This window comes from Homarus americanus, unplaced genomic scaffold, assembly GCF_018991925.1.
Source record: "Homarus americanus isolate GMGI-L3 unplaced genomic scaffold, GMGI_Hamer_2.0 scaffold5589, whole genome shotgun sequence".
Lineage (NCBI taxonomy): Eukaryota > Metazoa > Arthropoda > Malacostraca > Decapoda > Nephropidae > Homarus > Homarus americanus.
Window position 1 is genome coordinate 1,352,529 of NW_024736650.1, and position 19,234 is coordinate 1,371,762.

Here is a 19,234-nt window from a genome sequence, read left to right on the forward strand (position 1 = left end):
TAACGAATCTAATTGGTTCTAGAACCTTGTTCTTTATAGCATTCGTTCGTTATAGGATTAATCCGTTCCAGGCCCCCAAATACAACCACTTAACACTGAAAAATGTAATATAAAATTGTAAAAATTGTAAAAAAGTGCATACATATGCATCTATACCCCTGAAATAAAGAATATCATTAATACTTGTAATAAAAAACAATAAATTAGTAAAAAAAAAAAAAATTGAATTTTTTTTTTAAATACTGTTCGTTGTAGGAGTTTCGTTCGTTATAGCATTCTCAATTTTATAAGTAAAACCGTTCGTTATAGGAATATTCGTAGTAGGATCCGTTCGTTTCTTTAGACATAAATAAAGATAAATGACCATATTGTCAATTCAAAATATTTTCGGAGTTACAGCGCTTGACAGGTTTGGTAGGAATGTGATGAAACCTACAGTCACCTGACATACATTCACTTTATTTCTACCTGTGGGGTCACATAGAAAGCAAAGTGTATGTTACAGTGGTTTGCAAACCGTGAGGAATTGTGCTGCCGTGTACAGGACAGTGTGACAAACATTCGCAACACCCCTTGGGTCTTTGAACGTGTGCAATGGGTAAAAGCCTGCATGAGCAAGAGTGGCAGAACTTGAACATTTCCTCTAAATGTTAAAACCAGCACAAATCATATGGCATTATTATTGTTAATTGTCACTAGCAACAGTGGGTGTTTCATTTACACCCCATAGGTTTCATGTTCCTACCAAATCTGTCATGTTCTGTAACTCCAAAACTATTGAAAGTTGATAATTGGGTCATTTAGACATTTATCTTTATTTAAGTCACAGGAATACACCCCCTGATTTATGAAAGGTATATACGGAACACCCTGTATATTGGCTGATAGGCAATGCCTTCTCTTGCTGGAGCTGGTGATGCAGGGGGAGGGAGAGGTGCTGGGATTCCTGTCAATGTGTTGGCAATGGTTTTTCCCACTAAGATGTGATGGCAAGACATGACAATTCTATAATCATTTATATTTTTTTCTTACTCTCAAGGTTCTTCAGGTTGCAGCTTTCGGACCACTGTTCCATGCCTCTCGTTTTGTGTTAGTTGGAGATCCTCAGCAACTACCACCAGTAGTCCAGAGTAAACAAGCAAAGTAAGTTAATTAGTTGTAAGTATTTTATTACAGCCAGATGACCTTCACTGGATGGTTTTAGTTATATTAGGTTAATTTGTCAAATCTAGGTCCCCAGGAGACCTAGACATAGTGGCCAGAACAAATCTAAATGTTTCAGTAAACTTCCCTTATTTCATTTAAACCTCTAAAAAGAAGAATTTTGAAGGAACGGCTCTTCTCTCATGACTTCATTCAAGAACCTTTTTTTTTATGACCTGTCCCCATCCATTCCCAGTCACACCTTACACAAAACAAGTGATCCTTTTGTTCCTTCTGCATTCTCTGTAGATAAATATCTCATCTTTGTTTAACCTAGATTTTAGGCTTTTTGGTGAAATCACTGTTCCCAGTCATAGTATTTAGATGAAGATTACTTGTTTTATGTTATAGATGTTGATTATGGGTTGCTTATGATCCCTAGTTTTGACAGACTGACTGTGAACCAACAACACCTGCTCTCTGTCAAGGCAACATCCAATTTAATGATTAATATTTCAGTCTTTTTTTTTAGTGACATGCATTCATGGCCTATCAAAAGTTAGACTTGAAGTTATTAAGAAGTTCTCCAGTTTGTGCAAACAGAATTACACAAGTACCTATGTCAGAGATGGTTTCAGGCTAACTGAGATTGCTACTGCATGGTTTAGTAGGTCTGCATGTAGCATTTTTATTCAAGGGGATATTAGGGGCTCATCATTGTTGCTCCGTTGTTTCCCTTTTCCCTGTGTGATTTTATCAAGATATAAATATATATATATATATATATATATATATATATATATATATATATATATATATATATATATATATATATATATATATATATATATATATATATATATATATATATATATATATATATATATATATTGTTACGAGTTGGGATTTAGAATATAGTTATACGCCTACCCAGATCCCAACAGGTACAAATAAATAAAAACAAACAAAGACAATCGACTATAAAAGGGTAGACAAAGGATGATTAGCTTTGTATATAAAGAGTACCATAAATCCCTTAACAAAATATTCAGCTTATAAATTACCCTTAAACAAACTTAACCTAAACATTAACAGTATATACATATTAATAAACATAAAACAATCTCAAGAAGTGGACGTGGGGAAATTAATACAAGATACTAGTACTTAAGTGAGGAGCTGAGATGGCTGACGGTAAGGCTGAGTATTGTAGAAGACTGTAGGTAGTCACTGCACGTAGGTTTAGAGGATAGATGATCCTGTGGTCACTTCCCAGAGCCAAGTGCTCTCTCCTCGAATTGGAGCTGACAAAGAAGACTTTGAGGAGGGTGACGCAACAAACCAGGATAGGGAGAAGGGAAACCTCGAGTGGTAACTAAGACGCAGTCATACTGTCTTGTCCCTAGATGGCGTGTCGGTGCTGGGTAGGTAGATCAGACAATAGATGGCGTGGGTTCAGTAGTGCTGGGGTGGAGGGTCAGAACACAATATATATATATATATATATATATATATATATACATTGTTTTACCCCTGCTTTAACTATCTTCACTTAACGCTGCTTCATGATATACGTGCCTTGCCAAAGCTGAACTTTCACTAACGCATTTTTCATCATATACGCAGTCCGCTCGAGAGCTATTTTTAGATTCGCACCACCCCCAAGCACCCTGCCTGACTGCCTGTTTTAGCTCATAAAATTCATACAAATACTAGCCAGAATATAATTTCATTGCTGGAATTCTTATAATTTGGTGATCATTTTGAATATAAAACAACATATATTTTGCATTAAACATACAATTTTAGATAAAAATATTTCTAGGTAACTATGTTATCTTTTGTCCAAAATATATGACATTTATATTCAAATATTCCTGGTCTTACAAGGAATCCAGCAATGTCAATTATATTATCCTAACTTTTGTTTGAGGTATTATTTATTAAAATTTAGTGGTTATCCCACACATCTCCTTGGGACGGTTGGTGGGGGGTGGGGGAGGGGGACCGACCGACCACTATCTGTTACCTCGAATTATTTTTTTATTAACGAAGATATTTGTTTTAGTAAAATTCATACAAATTGTCAGAATATAATTTACATTGCTGGAATTCTTATAATTTGGTGATCATTTTGAATATAAACAACATATATTTTGCATTAAACATACAATTTTTAGATAAAAATTGTTCTCTAGGTAACTATGTTATCTTTTGTCCAAAATATATGACATTTATATTCAAAATATTCCTGGTCTTACAAGGAATCCAGCAATGTCAATTATATTATCCTAACTTTAATCTGAGGTATTATTTAATACTAAATGTTATAAACTCTGGAAGGAGGATTGGTGGGGGTGGGGGAGGGTTGGGACTGACCATGGTTGGAAGAGGGGAGGCAAGGTGGGGTACTGATTGACAGATAGTGTTGAAGAATATTTTTTTATTAACTGAAGATATTTGTTTTAGCTCATAAAATTCATACAATCCGCCAGAATATAATTTACATTGCTGGAATTCTACAATTTGTGATCATTTTGAATATAAACATGATAGATTTTGCATTAGACATACAAATTTTGATGAAAGTTTATTCTGAGTAAATATGTTATCTTTTGTGAAAATATATGACATTTATATTCAAAATATTCCTGGTCTTACAGAATCCAGCAATGTCAATTATATTATCTAACTTTGTTTGAGGATTATTTATTACTATACCTGGTTTCAAATTTCTCGAGGAAGCCGTGAGTGTAGTGTGAGAGAGGGAGTTGCCATTTGAATGGACATTCTCGCTTATTGCTTATTTTCTGTATTATTGTGTATGTAACATAAAATTAAGATGTTATTTACCAAATATTAGTGGTGGGTCGGGCTCTGAATTAATCCATATGTTCTGTTATTCATACGCGTTTCTTTGGCACGACCGCCGCTATGGGGTATAACTGTATATATATATATATATATATATATATATATATATATAATATATATATATATATATATATATATATATATATATATATATATATATATATATATATATATATATATATATATATATATATATATATATATATATATATATATATATATATATATATATATATATATATATATATATATATATATATATATATATATATATATATATATATACTTGCATATATATATATATATACAGTTGTACCCCACTTAACGCGGTCAATTGAACCCAGAGGGTCCCGCGTTAAGTGAAATCCGCGTTAAGTGAACAACAGAACATATGGGATTAATTCCAATAGAAACCGGCCCGACCCCCAAACTCCACTTTTTGAAGGCACATACCTATGTTGTAGTAAAAATCACATCTTAATTTTATGATGGTACATGCACACAATTAATACTTAAGAGAAATAGAGAAATACAGTCGCCAAGTTAATGTCCATTCAAATAATGGACTCAACTCTCTCACACTACACTGCCGGCTCTTCCCTCTCAGAGAAATTTTTGGGGGAAAACCACTAAATTTTAATAAATAATACCTCAAACTAAAGTTAGGATAATACAATTGACATTGCTGGATTCCTTGTAAGACCAGGAATATTTTGAATATAAATGTCATATATTTTGCACAAAAGATAACATAGTTACCTAGAGAAAATTTTTTATCTAAAAATTGTATGTTTAATGCAAAATATATGATGTTTATATTCAAAATGATCACCAAATTATAAGAATTCCAGCAATGTAAATTATATTCTGACCGGGTAATTTGTATGAATTTTATGAGCTAAAACAAATATCTTCAGTTAATAAAAAAAAAAATAATTCTTCACGGGGTAACAGATGGTCGGTCAGTCCCTCCCTCCCCCCACCCCCCACCAACCGTCCCAAGGAGATGTGTGGGATAACCACTAAATTTTAATAAATAATACCTCAAACTAAAGTTAGGATAATATAACTGACATTGCTGGATTCCTTGTAAGACCAGGAATATTTTGAATATAAATGTCATATATTTTGCACAAAAGATAACATAGTTACCTAGAGAAAAATTTTTATCTAAAAATTGTATGTTTAATGCAAAATATATGATGTTTATATTCAAAATGATCACCAAATTATAAGAATTCCAGCAATGTAAATTATATTCTGACCGGGTAATTTGTATGAATTTTATGAGCTAAAACAAATATCTTCAGTTAATAAAAAAAAAAATAATCTTCACGACACTATCTGTCAATCAAAGTACCCCACCTTGCCTCCCCGCCTCTTCCAACCGCGCGGTCAGTCCCAACCCTCCCCACCCACCCCCCACCAATCCTCCCTTCCAGAGTTTTTAACGTTTAGTATTAAATAATACCTCAGATTAAAGTTAGGATAATATAATTGACATTGCTGGTTTCCTTGTAAGACCAGGAATATTTTGAATATAAATGTCATATATTTTGCACAAAAGATAACATAGTTACCTAGAGAAAAAATTTTATCTAAGAATTGTATGTTTAATGCAAAATACATGATGTTTATATTCAAAATGATCACCAAATTATAAGAATTCCAGCAATGTAAATTATATTCTGACCGGGTAATTTGTATGAATTTTATGAGCTAAAACAAATATCTTCAGTTAATAAAAAAAAAAATAATTCTTCACAGGGTAACAGATGGTCGGCCGGTCCCTCCCTCCCCCCCACCCCCCACCAACCGTCCCAAGGAGATGTGTGGGATAACCACTAAATTTTAATAAATAATACCTCAAACTAAAGTTAGGATAATATAATTGACATTGCTGGATTCCTTGTAAGACCAGGAATATTTTGAATATAAATGTCATATATTTTACACAAAAGATAACATAGTTACCTAGAGAAAAAATTTTATCTAAAAATTGTATGTTTAATGCAAAATATATGATGTTTATATTCAAAATGATCACCAAATTATAAGAATTCCAGCAATGTAAATTATATTCTGGCCGGGTAATTTGCATGAATTTTATGAGCTAAACCAGGCAGTCAGGCAGGGTGGCGGGTGGGGCAAATCTAAAAATAGCGTCTCGAGCCGGACACTCACCGCGTATATGTGGAAAAAATCCGTGTTAAGTGAAAGTTCATTTGGCGCAGGCAATCACAGATATGATAAAAACGCTATGAAACCGCTAGCGGGTAATGTATATATATATATATATATATATATATATATATATATATATATATATATATATATATATATATATATATATATATAGTATATATATATATATATATATATATATATATATATATATATATATATATATATATATGTATATATATACAGTTGTACCCCACTTAACGCGGTCAATAGAACCCAGAGGGTCCCGTGTTAAGTGAAATCCGCGTTAAGTGAACAACAGAACATATGGGATTAATTCCAATAGAAACCAGCCCGACCCCCAAACTCCACTTTTTGAAGACACATAACTATGTTGTAGTAAAAATAACATCTTAATTTTATGATGGTACATGCACACAATTAATACTTAAGAGAAATAGAGAAATACAGTCGCCAAGTTAATGTCCATTCAAATAATGGACTCGACTCCCTCCCCCTCTCACACTACACTGCTGGCTCTTCCCTCTCTGAGAAATTTTTGGGGGAAAACCACTAAATTTTAATAAATAATACCTCAAACTAAAGTTAGGATAATACAATTGACATTGCTGGATTCCTTGTAAGACCAGGAATATTTTGAATATAAATGCCATATATTTTGCACAAAAGATAACATATTTACTCAAGAGTGAACATTTTATCTAAAATTTGTATGTCTAATGCAAAATATATGATGTTTATATTCAAAATGATCACCAAATTATAAGAATTCCAGCAATGTAAATTATATTCTGACCGGGTAATTTGTATGCATTTTATGAGCTAAAACAAATATCTTCAGTTAATAAAAAAAAAATAATCTTCACGACACTATCTGTCAATCAAAGTACCCCACCTTGCCTCCCCCCTCTTCCAACCGCGCGGTCAGTCCCAACCCTCCCCCCACCCCCCACCCCCCCACCAATCGTCCCTTCAAGAGAAAGAGTGGGTGAAAAAAATAAATTTTAACATTTTGTATTAAATAATACCTCAGATTAAAGTTAGGATAATATAATTGACATTGCTGGATTCCTTGTAAGACCAGGAATATTTTGAATATAAATGTCATATATTTTGCACAAAAGATAACATATTTACTCAAGAGTGAACATTTTATCTAAAATTTGTATGTCTAATGCAAAATATATGATGTTTATATTCAAAATGATCATCAAATTATAAGAATTCCAGCAATGTAAATTATATTCTGACCAGGTAATTTGTATGAATTTTATGAGCTAAAAAAAATATCTTCAGTTAATAAAAAAAAAAAATATTCTTCACGGGGTAACAGATGGTCGGTCGGTCCCTCCCTCCCCCCCACCCCCCACCAATCGTCCCAAGGAGATGTGTGGGAAAACCAGAATACTTAACTTTTTTGTAATAAATAATACCTCAAACTAAAGTTAGGATAATATAATTGACATTGCTGGATTCCTTGTAAGACCAGGAATATTTTGAATATAAATGTTATATATTTTGCACAAAAGATAACATAGTTACTCAGAAAAAAATTTTATCTAAAATTTGTATGTCTAATGCAAAATATATGATGTTTATATTCAAAATGATCACCAAATTATAAGAATTCCAGCAATGTAAATTATATTCTGGGTCGTACTGTATGAATTTTATGAGCCAAAAACAGCAGTCAGGCAGGTGGCGGTGGGGCAAATCTAAAAATAGCCGCCTGGAGCCGACACTCACCGCTGCATATGTGAAAAAACTGTTAAGAAAAGTCTACTCTGGCGCAGGCAATCACAGATATGATAAACTAAGCAGTAAAATCATAAGAAGGTAATATTGTGTATATATATATATATATATATATATATATATATATATATATATATATATATATATATATATATATATATATATATATATATATATACATACATACATACATACATACATACATACATACATACATACATACATACATACATACATACATACATACATATACATATACATGCAGACCCCGACTTACGACTGCTTCGACTTACGACCGTCGGGACTTACGACCGTCTCAGATTTTTTATTATTTTTATTTTTATTTATTTATTTTTTCTTCTTCAAATGACACGCATTTTCTATACCGAAACGTTTCCAGTTAACGTAGTCTCCATGTATAATTAGAAAATTATGGGGGCCCCATGTGCATTCAGCTGACTACATTAAAGGTAAGTGCTCAGTCACACTGTAACCATTCCTTATTATTTATTACTTTCACTGTACTGTATCCATTCCTCATTATTCATTACTTTTACTGTACTGTATTTCATTGTAGATTATTTATTTAAAAAAAATTATCTATGTCGGACTTACGGCCATGTCGAACTTACGACCTGGATTTGGGTCCCTAACCCCGTCGTAAGTCGGGGTCTATCTGTATATATATATATATATATATATATATATATATATATATATATATATATATATATATATATATATATATATATATATATATATATATATATATATATATCCCTCGGTTAACGAACCGTTCGATTTACGAAATTTCGGTTAACGAATTATCTCCCATAAGGATCTTCAATTCGGTTAATGAGCAAAACTTTGATTAACGAAATTCTTACGACAAACATGTTTTGTTTGTGAGCATCAGCTGATGGGCTAGTCCGCCAATACAGTAAGCTGTTCTATGTTTACATTTGTTTCCAGTGGAGTAAATATCAAGAAGGTTGTGTTCTTGAATATTTTTGCATTTTTATATTAAAATTATTGGTCATTCTAAAATTTAGCCATCCAAGCTCTGTCTACATAAAGTTTTTCAACTATTATTTTTGGCTCGAAATATGTAACTTAATTCATTTATTGAAACTCATTTACATGCACACACTGTCCTAAGGGCAAAGCTGTACTGTACTGTACATGTAATCAAAATAATGTACAAAATGATTACTAAAATTTTTGTCCAGTGCAAACTATCGCATGTTTACATTCAAATTAATCACTATCTTTTAAGAATTCCAGCAATGCAAATTATATTCTCCCCAGTCACTTCTATGACATTTTATAAGCAAAAAACAAAAACTCAATCTAAAGGACATAAATAAACAAATACAGTGGTCCCTCGATAAACGAGCACAATCCGTTCTAGAAGGTTGCTCGTTAACCGAAAAACTCGTTAACCGAAACCTTTGTTTCAATGGGTTTTTGGGTAATTGGTTCCAGCTCACCGAAAATTGCCTAAATTCAACAAAAAAGGTAGAAAAGTACACTTACTTTGAGGTGTGTATGTAGAAGGCTCCTGGATGATGATGATGATGATGGGAATTAGAATGGGGGTGGAGGAGAAGGGAGAAGAGAATGCATTGGGGTGGAAGAGAAGTCACCCCATGGTGCCATTTCACCCATAAAATTTTAGTTCTCTTGGCATAATTCAAGATTATTTTCTTTAAATCAACACTGCACTGCATTATATATTGTCAATATGTAACATAAATTTCAAAATGACCAATAATTAGCTTGTAAACACAGAAAAAAAGCGTTTAGTCGAAGAGAGTCTCAAGCAAGATGTTACCTCCACTGAAAATACACAAAGACTGACGCCTGTATGCTGTGTTGGCAGGCTGGATGGCGTGCCAGAAACTAGTGACCTCACCTTCAATTATGTTCAATAATTGTTAAAATGATGAAAAAATTTAATATTAAACTTTTATAATTATTGAATGGTATCAACTTCTTGATATTTACTAAAAGGGAAAGGAATTTAAGCCCTAGAACCGATTACTGTATTGGCGGACTAATACTACAGCTGGTGGACCGCCACATGCAAGCTAAAACATGTTGAGGTCAGCTCGTAAGAAACTCGTTAATCGAGGGATTGCTCGTTAACTGAGGTTAAGAATCTTATGGCAGGTAACTCGTTAACCGAAATCTCATTAACCGAGGTGCTCATTAACCGAGGGACCACTGTAAATACTTCACTAGACCTTCAGCGCTAACTGTCAAACATGTCACTGTTACCCCTGCCACTTATATAATATCACAGACTAAAGTTAGGAGAATATAATTTGCATTGCTGGAATCCTTGCAAGACAGTGAATAATATGAATATAAGCATCATATATTTTGCACAAGAGATAAAAATCTTAGTACATTAGTACATTTTAATAGTGTACAATTTTTTCAACTGTATTTTTGGGTTTATTTACATGAATTTCTTCATTTATTTTTATTCATTTACATGCACACACCATACTAAAAGAAATGTAAAAGAAATAAATGACCTAAGTGCAAACCTGTACTGCACATGTACTAAATGATTATGGCACTAAAATTTTTATGTCTAGTGCAAATTATAGCTTGTTTATATTCAAATTAACCACTATCTTACAAGAATCCCAGCAATGTAAATTGTAATCTCCCAGGTCATTTCACTGGCATTTTGTAAGAGAGAAGCTTAGTCACTTAAGGACTGATAAATAAACACACATTAGACCTTGGGCACCAACTGTCAAACATATCACCTCACCTCTCGCTCCCCCGCCCCCCACGCTCCTTCCCTCCGTCCCTCCCTCTTCCCCGTCTGCCCAGCAAGGATTCTAGCAATGCAAATTATATTCTTCTAACTTTAGTCTGTGATATTATATAAGATAAAAACTGTAAGCCTAAAACCCTGGATGGGCAGATGGGGAAGAGGGAGGGACGGAGGGGGGGTGAGGTGATATGTTTGACAGCTGGTGCCCAAGGTCTAATGTGTATTTATTTATCAGTCCTTAAGTGACTAAGCTTCTCTCTTATAAAATGCCAGTGATATGACCTGGGAGAATATAATTTACATTGCTGGGATTCTTGTAAGATTGTAATTAATTTGAATATACAGTGGGGTATGCTATAACGAATCTAATTGGTTCTAGAACCTTGTTCGTTATAGCATTCATTTGTTATAGGATTAATCCGTTCCAGGCCCCAAAATACAACCACTTAACACTGAAAAATATAATATAAAATTGTGAAAATTTTAAAAAAGTGCTTGTAATAATAAAACAATAAATTAGAGAAAAAAAAAATTTAAATTATGTTGAGTAGGAGTTTCGTTAATATAGCATTCTCAATTTTATAGGTAAAACCGCTAAGATTATAGGAATATTTGTAGTAGGATCAGTTAGTTATAGCATACTACCCCACTGTAACAAGCTATAATTTGCACTAGACATACAAATTTTAGTACCCTAATCATTTAGCACATGTACAGTACAGGTTTGCACTCACGCATTTATTTCTTTTACGTTTCTTTCAGTATGGTGTGTGTGTAAAATGAATAAAAAATAAAATGAAGACATTTATATAAATCTACCCAATACAGTTGAAAAATTGTACACTATTAAATGTACTAATGTACTAAGATTTTTATCTCTTGTGCAAAATATATGACGCTTATATTCATATTATTCACTGTCTTGCAAGATTCCAGCAATGCACATTATATTCTCTAACTATAGTCTGTGATATTATACAGTTGTCCCTCAGTTAACGATTTTGGTTAACAATTACCTTCCATAAGAATCTTCAATACGATTAACAAAAAAATTTGATTAACGAAATCACTAAAAAATCACATTTTGTTTTGAACATCAGCTAGTAAGCTTAGAAGTACTAAGCCAATTCAGTGATCTCTTCTATGTTTACATTCAAATTAATCACTATCTTATAAGAATTCCAGCAAAGCAAATTAAATTCACCCGGTCATTTCTATTAAAGCAAAAACAAAACTCAATCTAAAGGACATAAATTAACAATTAAATACTTAACACCACAAGCCTAACTGTCAAACACATGTCACTGTCACCTCCCTCCCTACCCCTCACCTTCCTGAAAACGCTTGGGGTAAAAAGACTAGTTTACAGGTTTAAAAATAAATAATACCCTCAGACTAAAAGTTAGATAATATAATTTGCATTGCTGAAATCCTTAAAAGAACGAGGAATAATTTGGAATATATCGTCATATATTTTTGCACAAAAGATAAAATTTTGCTCTCCTAATAAAATTTTAAATTAGATCTAAAATTTGTATGTCTAATGCAAATTTTAGCTTGTTTATATGCAAATTAATCACTATCTTATAAGAATTCCAGCAATATAAATTATATTCTGTCGGGTAATTTCTATGAATTTTTATGAGCTAAAAACAAAAATCTCAAATAAATAAACAAATTATACTTCACCAGACACTATCTGTCACCTCACCTCCCCCCTCTTCCCACGCCGCTGGCTACCTCCCTCCTTGCCTTCCCAGACAAAAGATTCGTGATTTTCTTTAGCTTTAATGTGTTTATTTTTATAATATCTCAGACTAAAGTTAGACAATATAATTTGCATTGCTGAAATCCTTGCAAGACAGGAATAATTTGAATATAAAAATCATATATTTTCACGAATAAAATTAATCACCTGTATCAACATTACAGTAGTGATTTAAGAGTTCTAGTGTATATTTATGATATATACAATATAGTGATTTAAAGCCGATTTAGTGAAATTCTCTGAGTGTTTCGACTTATGCATTTTTTAGCTTTCACTCTTGTATATACTCTTTCTGTGACTGGAACCACCAATTAACACCAATTGGAAACAATTGTTTTATTAAAAGAAATTTCGGCTAACAATGACCTTCTGGAACAATTGTGTTCATAGCCGAGGACCACAGTATAAGATAAAAACTGTAAGCCTAAAATCACCAAACCCTGGCTGGGAGGGTGAGAGCCAGGGAGGGAGGAGTAAAGGAGGTGACAGTGACATTTTGACAGTTAGCACTGAAGGTCTAGGAAATTTATTTGTTTAATTCATGTCCCATACATTAGAAGAGACAGCTTAAATGTTGTCAGTTTTTACACCCATAATGTCAGTTATCCACCCGAAACTAAAAGAAAAATAAGACCCTGGTTGTTGTTGTAGTAAAATTAATGTAAAAAAATATGTATGTTTTAAATTAATGTTATATAATGTACAGTAAAGTAACCACTCGATATTGAAGGAAAGTGAGACTGATAGTGAAACCAATGTATACAATGCGTGTGCACTCAGGAAAATAATTTATCTTAAGAATATGTGCAAAAGATTCATTATTGTTTATTACTGAATATGTATTTGATTGAATTAATGTTATATATGTGAAATGAACAATGCAATTCATTAATAATACATGAATATTAAAACACACAAGAGAACAGCATTGTTTCGCTATTAGCGATGGTTCTATAAGAAAAATGAAAAATAAAGACCCTGAGTTGTAGCTGTAGTGAACTTAATTTAAAATAATTGAATACCTGTATGTATGCTTTAAGTAATGTTATTTAATGTTAATAAATGGAACACTAAAGTAGCTAACACTAATGGTAAAGAAATAAAGTGGAGGCGATTGGGAGCGTAGCGTATGAACAGTAAGATGCGTACATGAAAACATCGTCATTTCTCTACATGAATGTAAACCTTATTTACTGTTCATACATGTTTTAAGAATATTTATGATTATAAAACAAAATTCTCTCTCAATGGTGGTAAGTCTAAAACATAAGGACAGCCAATGAATATTACGAGTTTTTTACTCAAATGGCGAAGTCATCAGGTTCAACTCTGGCTGAAGCTATAGCTTTCCATAAAAGCTGTTGCTGGAACTGTTACTGAACCTGAAGTTGATTTGAAGCTGCTTTTGATGCTGAATTTGATGGTGTAGCTGAAGTTAATGGTTAGGCCTTCAAATAATAAAAGCTGTCGAAAGAACCTTACTGATGCTCTTCTCATTATACATCCTTCTGTAGGGTCATTTGCATTTATTTAAATATTAATGCTTTGTTCTGTTAATGGATCCACTTCAGAAAATATGTTCATTGCTTGCTCCATATTAATATCTGCCAGACCTGTCACCTTTTCATTTCGTTTTAACACATCTACTTTCTCAGCTAAAACATACTTTCATTAGCTTTTGAACCAACATGATCTCTTGCTCATGTTGAATGGAGATGCCAAAATGCTATAGAAACTTGAAAGTTTTCTCCCTGTTCTAGATCGTCAAAATAAAGGCCGCCAAGGTCCAACTGTATACCACTGATTAGCCAGGCAGCTTCACAGCAGGCTCTCCTTCATTTTTTACAGTAATTTTTTATAAGACATATCAGGATTTAGTTATTATTTATATGAAATGTAATTTTATTTTATTTGTTTTATATTTTTAGTGTAAATCACGAATGAAATAAGGATGTAAGTGAATTGGATCCTAAATTAACTAGGGTTTATATGAAAAGTTTTTTTTAGTCAAACCGTTGATGTAGAGGCTTTACTGTAAGTACTACTCTGCTGTACTTGGAATCAAATATTGCGATCATCCAGCTGTGATACAATGATAGGAGTTCTATCAACACCAGCTAACCAGGAGGAGGAGGAGGTGGGAGGATCTGGTGAGACTGACTCCTTGCACCTCAGCACCACCCTGCAACGTGAAGTGTTATTTGTTTGTGAATTTTGAAAAATATAATACCTGTACTGTATTAAAAATACATTGGACAAATTGTTGAGGCGTAAGATTAATGTTGTGATTACTACACACATGGAAGCTTTGTTAGCTAACCTCGAGGTAAATGAACGCAAGCAAGGAAAGGCAGTCCGTCGCGCCAACACAAATGGACACAGTGGAGCAGCGCTGTCAGTCCCAGCACCAGGATTTTGGATATTTATATCGAAGATTTGCAAGAAATCATTGGTCAAACCAACAACAACTGACAATTTAAGAAATGTTGAGGAGGATGAAGAACAAAGAACAGGAACCAACACAAGAGGATGAAGTTAAGTCCTGGTGAACCTATAACATACCAATGACTGAAGTGCTCACAAGCATCGCACATCTCAGTAGCTGCAAGAATACAATATCAGGCCTCATCCTCGGAACCTTATCTGCCTGTCATTGATAAGGTTATGAAGGAAATATAAGGACCTGTACATGTCATGTTAATGCTCGTCAGCAGACCTCATTACTCAGATTATCTGACCATGGCTGCCTGTTAATGCCTTGGCAAACATCACTTTAGGAATGATGATGGCACCACCAATGATGATATTGTGAGTGTTGGGTGACTTGCTGGTTAGAGATTGTAGATTAGGGAGCAGAGAGGAAGCAGTTACCAGCCCTCCTGCCTTGGAACCCATCAACCAGCCCTGTCAAGCATTTCACCAGTTCCATCAAGTTAAGTTATTCTACATTGTGGTGTATATAAATATTGTTATTAACAATACCGTATGTACAATATAAATATGAATGAATACATTACAGTAGTGTAATTTTTCTGGGTGGGTTGTAGGTCGTTATAATAATAAAATAATAATAATAATAATTAACGGTTTATTGAAAGAGCTTGGCATGAAGGCTGAAAATATACAGTTACATATTTGGGGGAATGGGTTACGAATTACAAATAATATACAAGTGACATAAAGTGACACAAATAAGACATATAGTTACTTAGATGGGATCAGCTCAGAACTACAGTTCATTCCAACATAGTGACAGTGTAGGGCAGTGTTTGACAGAATTGGATACTGATTTATTACATGTTGATAATTTTTACAATGGTTGGGACTGGGCTGTTCTTATAGCCGATCAGTTCATACGTATAGGCTGAATCTGGTTGTGGTGTCGAACAGCAATTCTCGGACAGGATCTCAGGTGGTAGTAGGGGCAGTGTAGGGGATGGTGTAGAAGCTTCTTACCAAATTGCAGATGAGGCCGTGGTGATGGTCAGTGAGTGGTCAGTGTGGCGCTTCTTGATATGTGGAGTAGGAAGGGAAGATAATCTTGCATACCCTCTTTTGCACTTTTCTAGGTGTTTACGTTGTGTGGCATTTAGGGGCCAAGACCAGGTGGGGGGCATAGGTGAGCTTAGGAAGTATGAATGTTGTGTATACACTGAGGAGCTCGTGTGCAGGAACTCGAGGGACTTAGTCGGCGGAGGAGGTGGAGGCGGAACTGGAGGATTTGACAACTTCACTGGCGGATGGTTTCAATTTAGTTTGTTGTCTATGGTGGCGTGAGGGCCGTGGAATCTACAACCTGGAGTGTGTTCGACCTAGGGTAATGGAAGGAGGTGGGACAATGTCCGGAGGAGAGGTTGATGTGCATAACCATGGTCTTGGTATGGTTGATGGTGACATAGTTGTTGGTAGCCCAGTTTGGAACTGGTCAATAAATCCTGAAGGGCGTATAGTTGGGAGCAGAATTGTGACACTGCAGAACCGATTAGGCTTATTAGCATACAGAATGCTCGACTTCTGACGGGGTTGGATAATCCAGATGCCGAGATCCAGGATCGAGTCAGATCGGCGTAGATAATATAAAAAAAATAAATAAAAAATATGAAATAAAAATCTACAATAAATGACAGTACTGTAAAAGTAAAATAATGAGGAATGGATAGTATTAAAGTAATAAATAATGAGGAATGGATACAGTGTGACTGAACACTACCTTTAATGTAGTCAACTGAATACGCAGGGGCCCCATAATTTCTAATTATACATGGAACTACATTAACTGGAAATGTTTAGGTATAAAATCTGCAGCGTCATTTGAAAAAAACAAAATTGGCCAAAACTGTAGCGTCGTAAGAATCGGCGTTAAGTAAGGTCAGAGCTTCGTATTAGTACCCGATGGACGTAAGTCAAGTAAGTAAATAAATGGGGACACCTGTATTTCAACATCACTTCGTTTGGGGATTTAAAATTACTTGCTGGCCTAAAACTGGTAAATTAGTCGCTAAACTTGTGATCCTACAGTAAAATACCGAATAACTATGGTTTATGTGTCCTCCAATATTGCGTATAAGGTGAATCATCGTGTTCGTGAATCATTACCATTAAAAAAAGCAATAATAATAGGATGCGTTCAGAGTCTGACCTTTTCATATCTTTTGTACTGCTTTTACCTATTTTAAAACAATAAAATTAATGAAAAATGCAAACTATACTCTTCAAATAATGTTCTGAAGACACATAATTATATGGTCACACAAAATTAGGCATACATTATTGTTGTCAGTGTTTTACCATAATATCAGTTATCCATCTGAAAGTGAAAATATAAGACCCTGGTTTGTTGCTGAAATTAATGTACAGTAAACAAATTTGTATATTTTTAATTAATGTTATTTAATGTACAAGAAAATAACCACTGTTGGTAAAGAAAAAAAGGTGAGAGATTGATAGTGGATCTCCAACAAGTAATTTAAGTGCACACTCAAAGAAACAGCGTCATTTATCTTACTAAAAAATATGTACAAAAGATTTATTATTGTTTATTACTGAATATGTATTTGATTGAATTAATGCTTATAAATGCAAAATGAACAATGCAATTCATTAATAATCGTATATTATTCACAACAAAGAGAGATGAGACTGCATTGTTTTCGTTAATGTCTACACCGTGACTATGGTTCCTACTAAGAAAATTAGAAAATAAGACCCTGCTTGTAGTTGTAGTAAAATCAATGTAAAAATTAATATATATATGTTTTAGTAATATTTAATGCTAATAAATGGAACAATAAGTAGCTAACCACTAATGATAAAAAAAAAGCGAGGCCGGATTAACATAGCGCCAATGTATATAAGTCGTACATGTAGCTATATAAAGGCATTTCTCTACATAAGAATATAAAACTAACACTTATTACTGTTCATATATGTTTCAAATAATACTTACGAATGTAAAACAAAATTTTACGCCTATGGTGTAAAGTCTAAAAACATAAGGACAGCCAATGAATGTTGTGGGGTTTTACTCAGATGATGAAGTCATCAGGTTCAACTCAGAGCTGAAGCTGTAGCTTTCCATAAAGATGTCATAGCTGTTGCTGAAACTGTTACTGAACCTTAAGTTGTTGCTGAAGCTGCTTATGATGCTAGATTGTGGTGTAACTGAAGTTGATGGTTTAGGTCTTGAATAATAAAGTTGTTGAAAGAACCTTGCACAGCTGCTTTCTTTTCTCATTATACATCTTTATATAAGGGGTCATATGCATTTTCATGTCACGTTAATTTTATCTTCTTTCTGTTAATGGATCCACTTTAGAAAAATATGTTCATTGTTTGCTCCATATAATATCCATAGACCCTCTCACTTCTTATCATATTGTTTTAACACATCTAGTTTCTCATCCTAAGCTCATACACTTTCTCTTAGCTTTTGAACCAGCACTACCATCACTTGCTCACCTGTGAATCACGGACGCAAAGTGCCGTATGAAACCTGAAAATTTTTTCTCCTTTTCCTGTTCAGATCGCGTGAAAACAAAGGCCTGCAAGCTGTAACTGTTTATACTAGTGATGCTGGCATTACCGCTCTAAATCCGGCAGCCTCCGTCACAAGAGCCGTGTTTTTTTATTTGTATAATATATATCGGGATTTATTTATTTATATGAAAATGTAATTTTATTTATTTATTTATTCCATTTTTGACATAAATAAAAAATAATTATGTAAATTGAATTGGGTCCTATATTAACCAGGGTCTTAAATATTAATGTTCGTTTGTAGAACCGTCATTATCAGAGAGCTTTCCTGTATATAATTTATTTTATTTTATTTTATTTTGCAGGAGCCTGGGTATGTGAGAGTCTTTATTCATAAGCTTAGACTCTGAGCAACTTTATGTTTAACACAACAGTACGCATGAATGGACCAATTATGAAATCGCAACCAATTGATGTATGATAATCAGCTGCAGTGTGCCAGTCAGATGTGGAGAGTGCTACAGTTCACCTCCTCATTACAAAGTATGTAACATGTTAAGTTTTATGGCATATATCCTTTAACAAGTGACTTCTCTTAATAAAAGGCTGCTAATTGAGGTGTTCATTGTCCTCGGACAACCTCAGTTATTTAGCCCAGGTTTGTTATTTAAACCCAAATGGATAACAATCACACTATTATTCTAATATGGGAGATCAGC

At 33.6% G+C, this 19,234-nt stretch overlaps 1 long non-coding RNA gene across 1 annotated transcript in view; it reads left to right on the forward strand.

Moving 5' to 3' along the window:
- LOC121872264 overlaps positions 1-1,138 on the forward strand; it is a 35,388-nt gene extending 34,250 nt beyond the window's left edge. Inside the window, exon 3 of the long non-coding RNA XR_006090064.1 lies at positions 1,040-1,138. This is a non-coding gene — a long non-coding RNA (uncharacterized LOC121872264). The remainder of the gene's footprint in view (positions 1-1,039) is intronic.
- Positions 1,139-19,234: the final 18,096 nt, after the last annotated feature.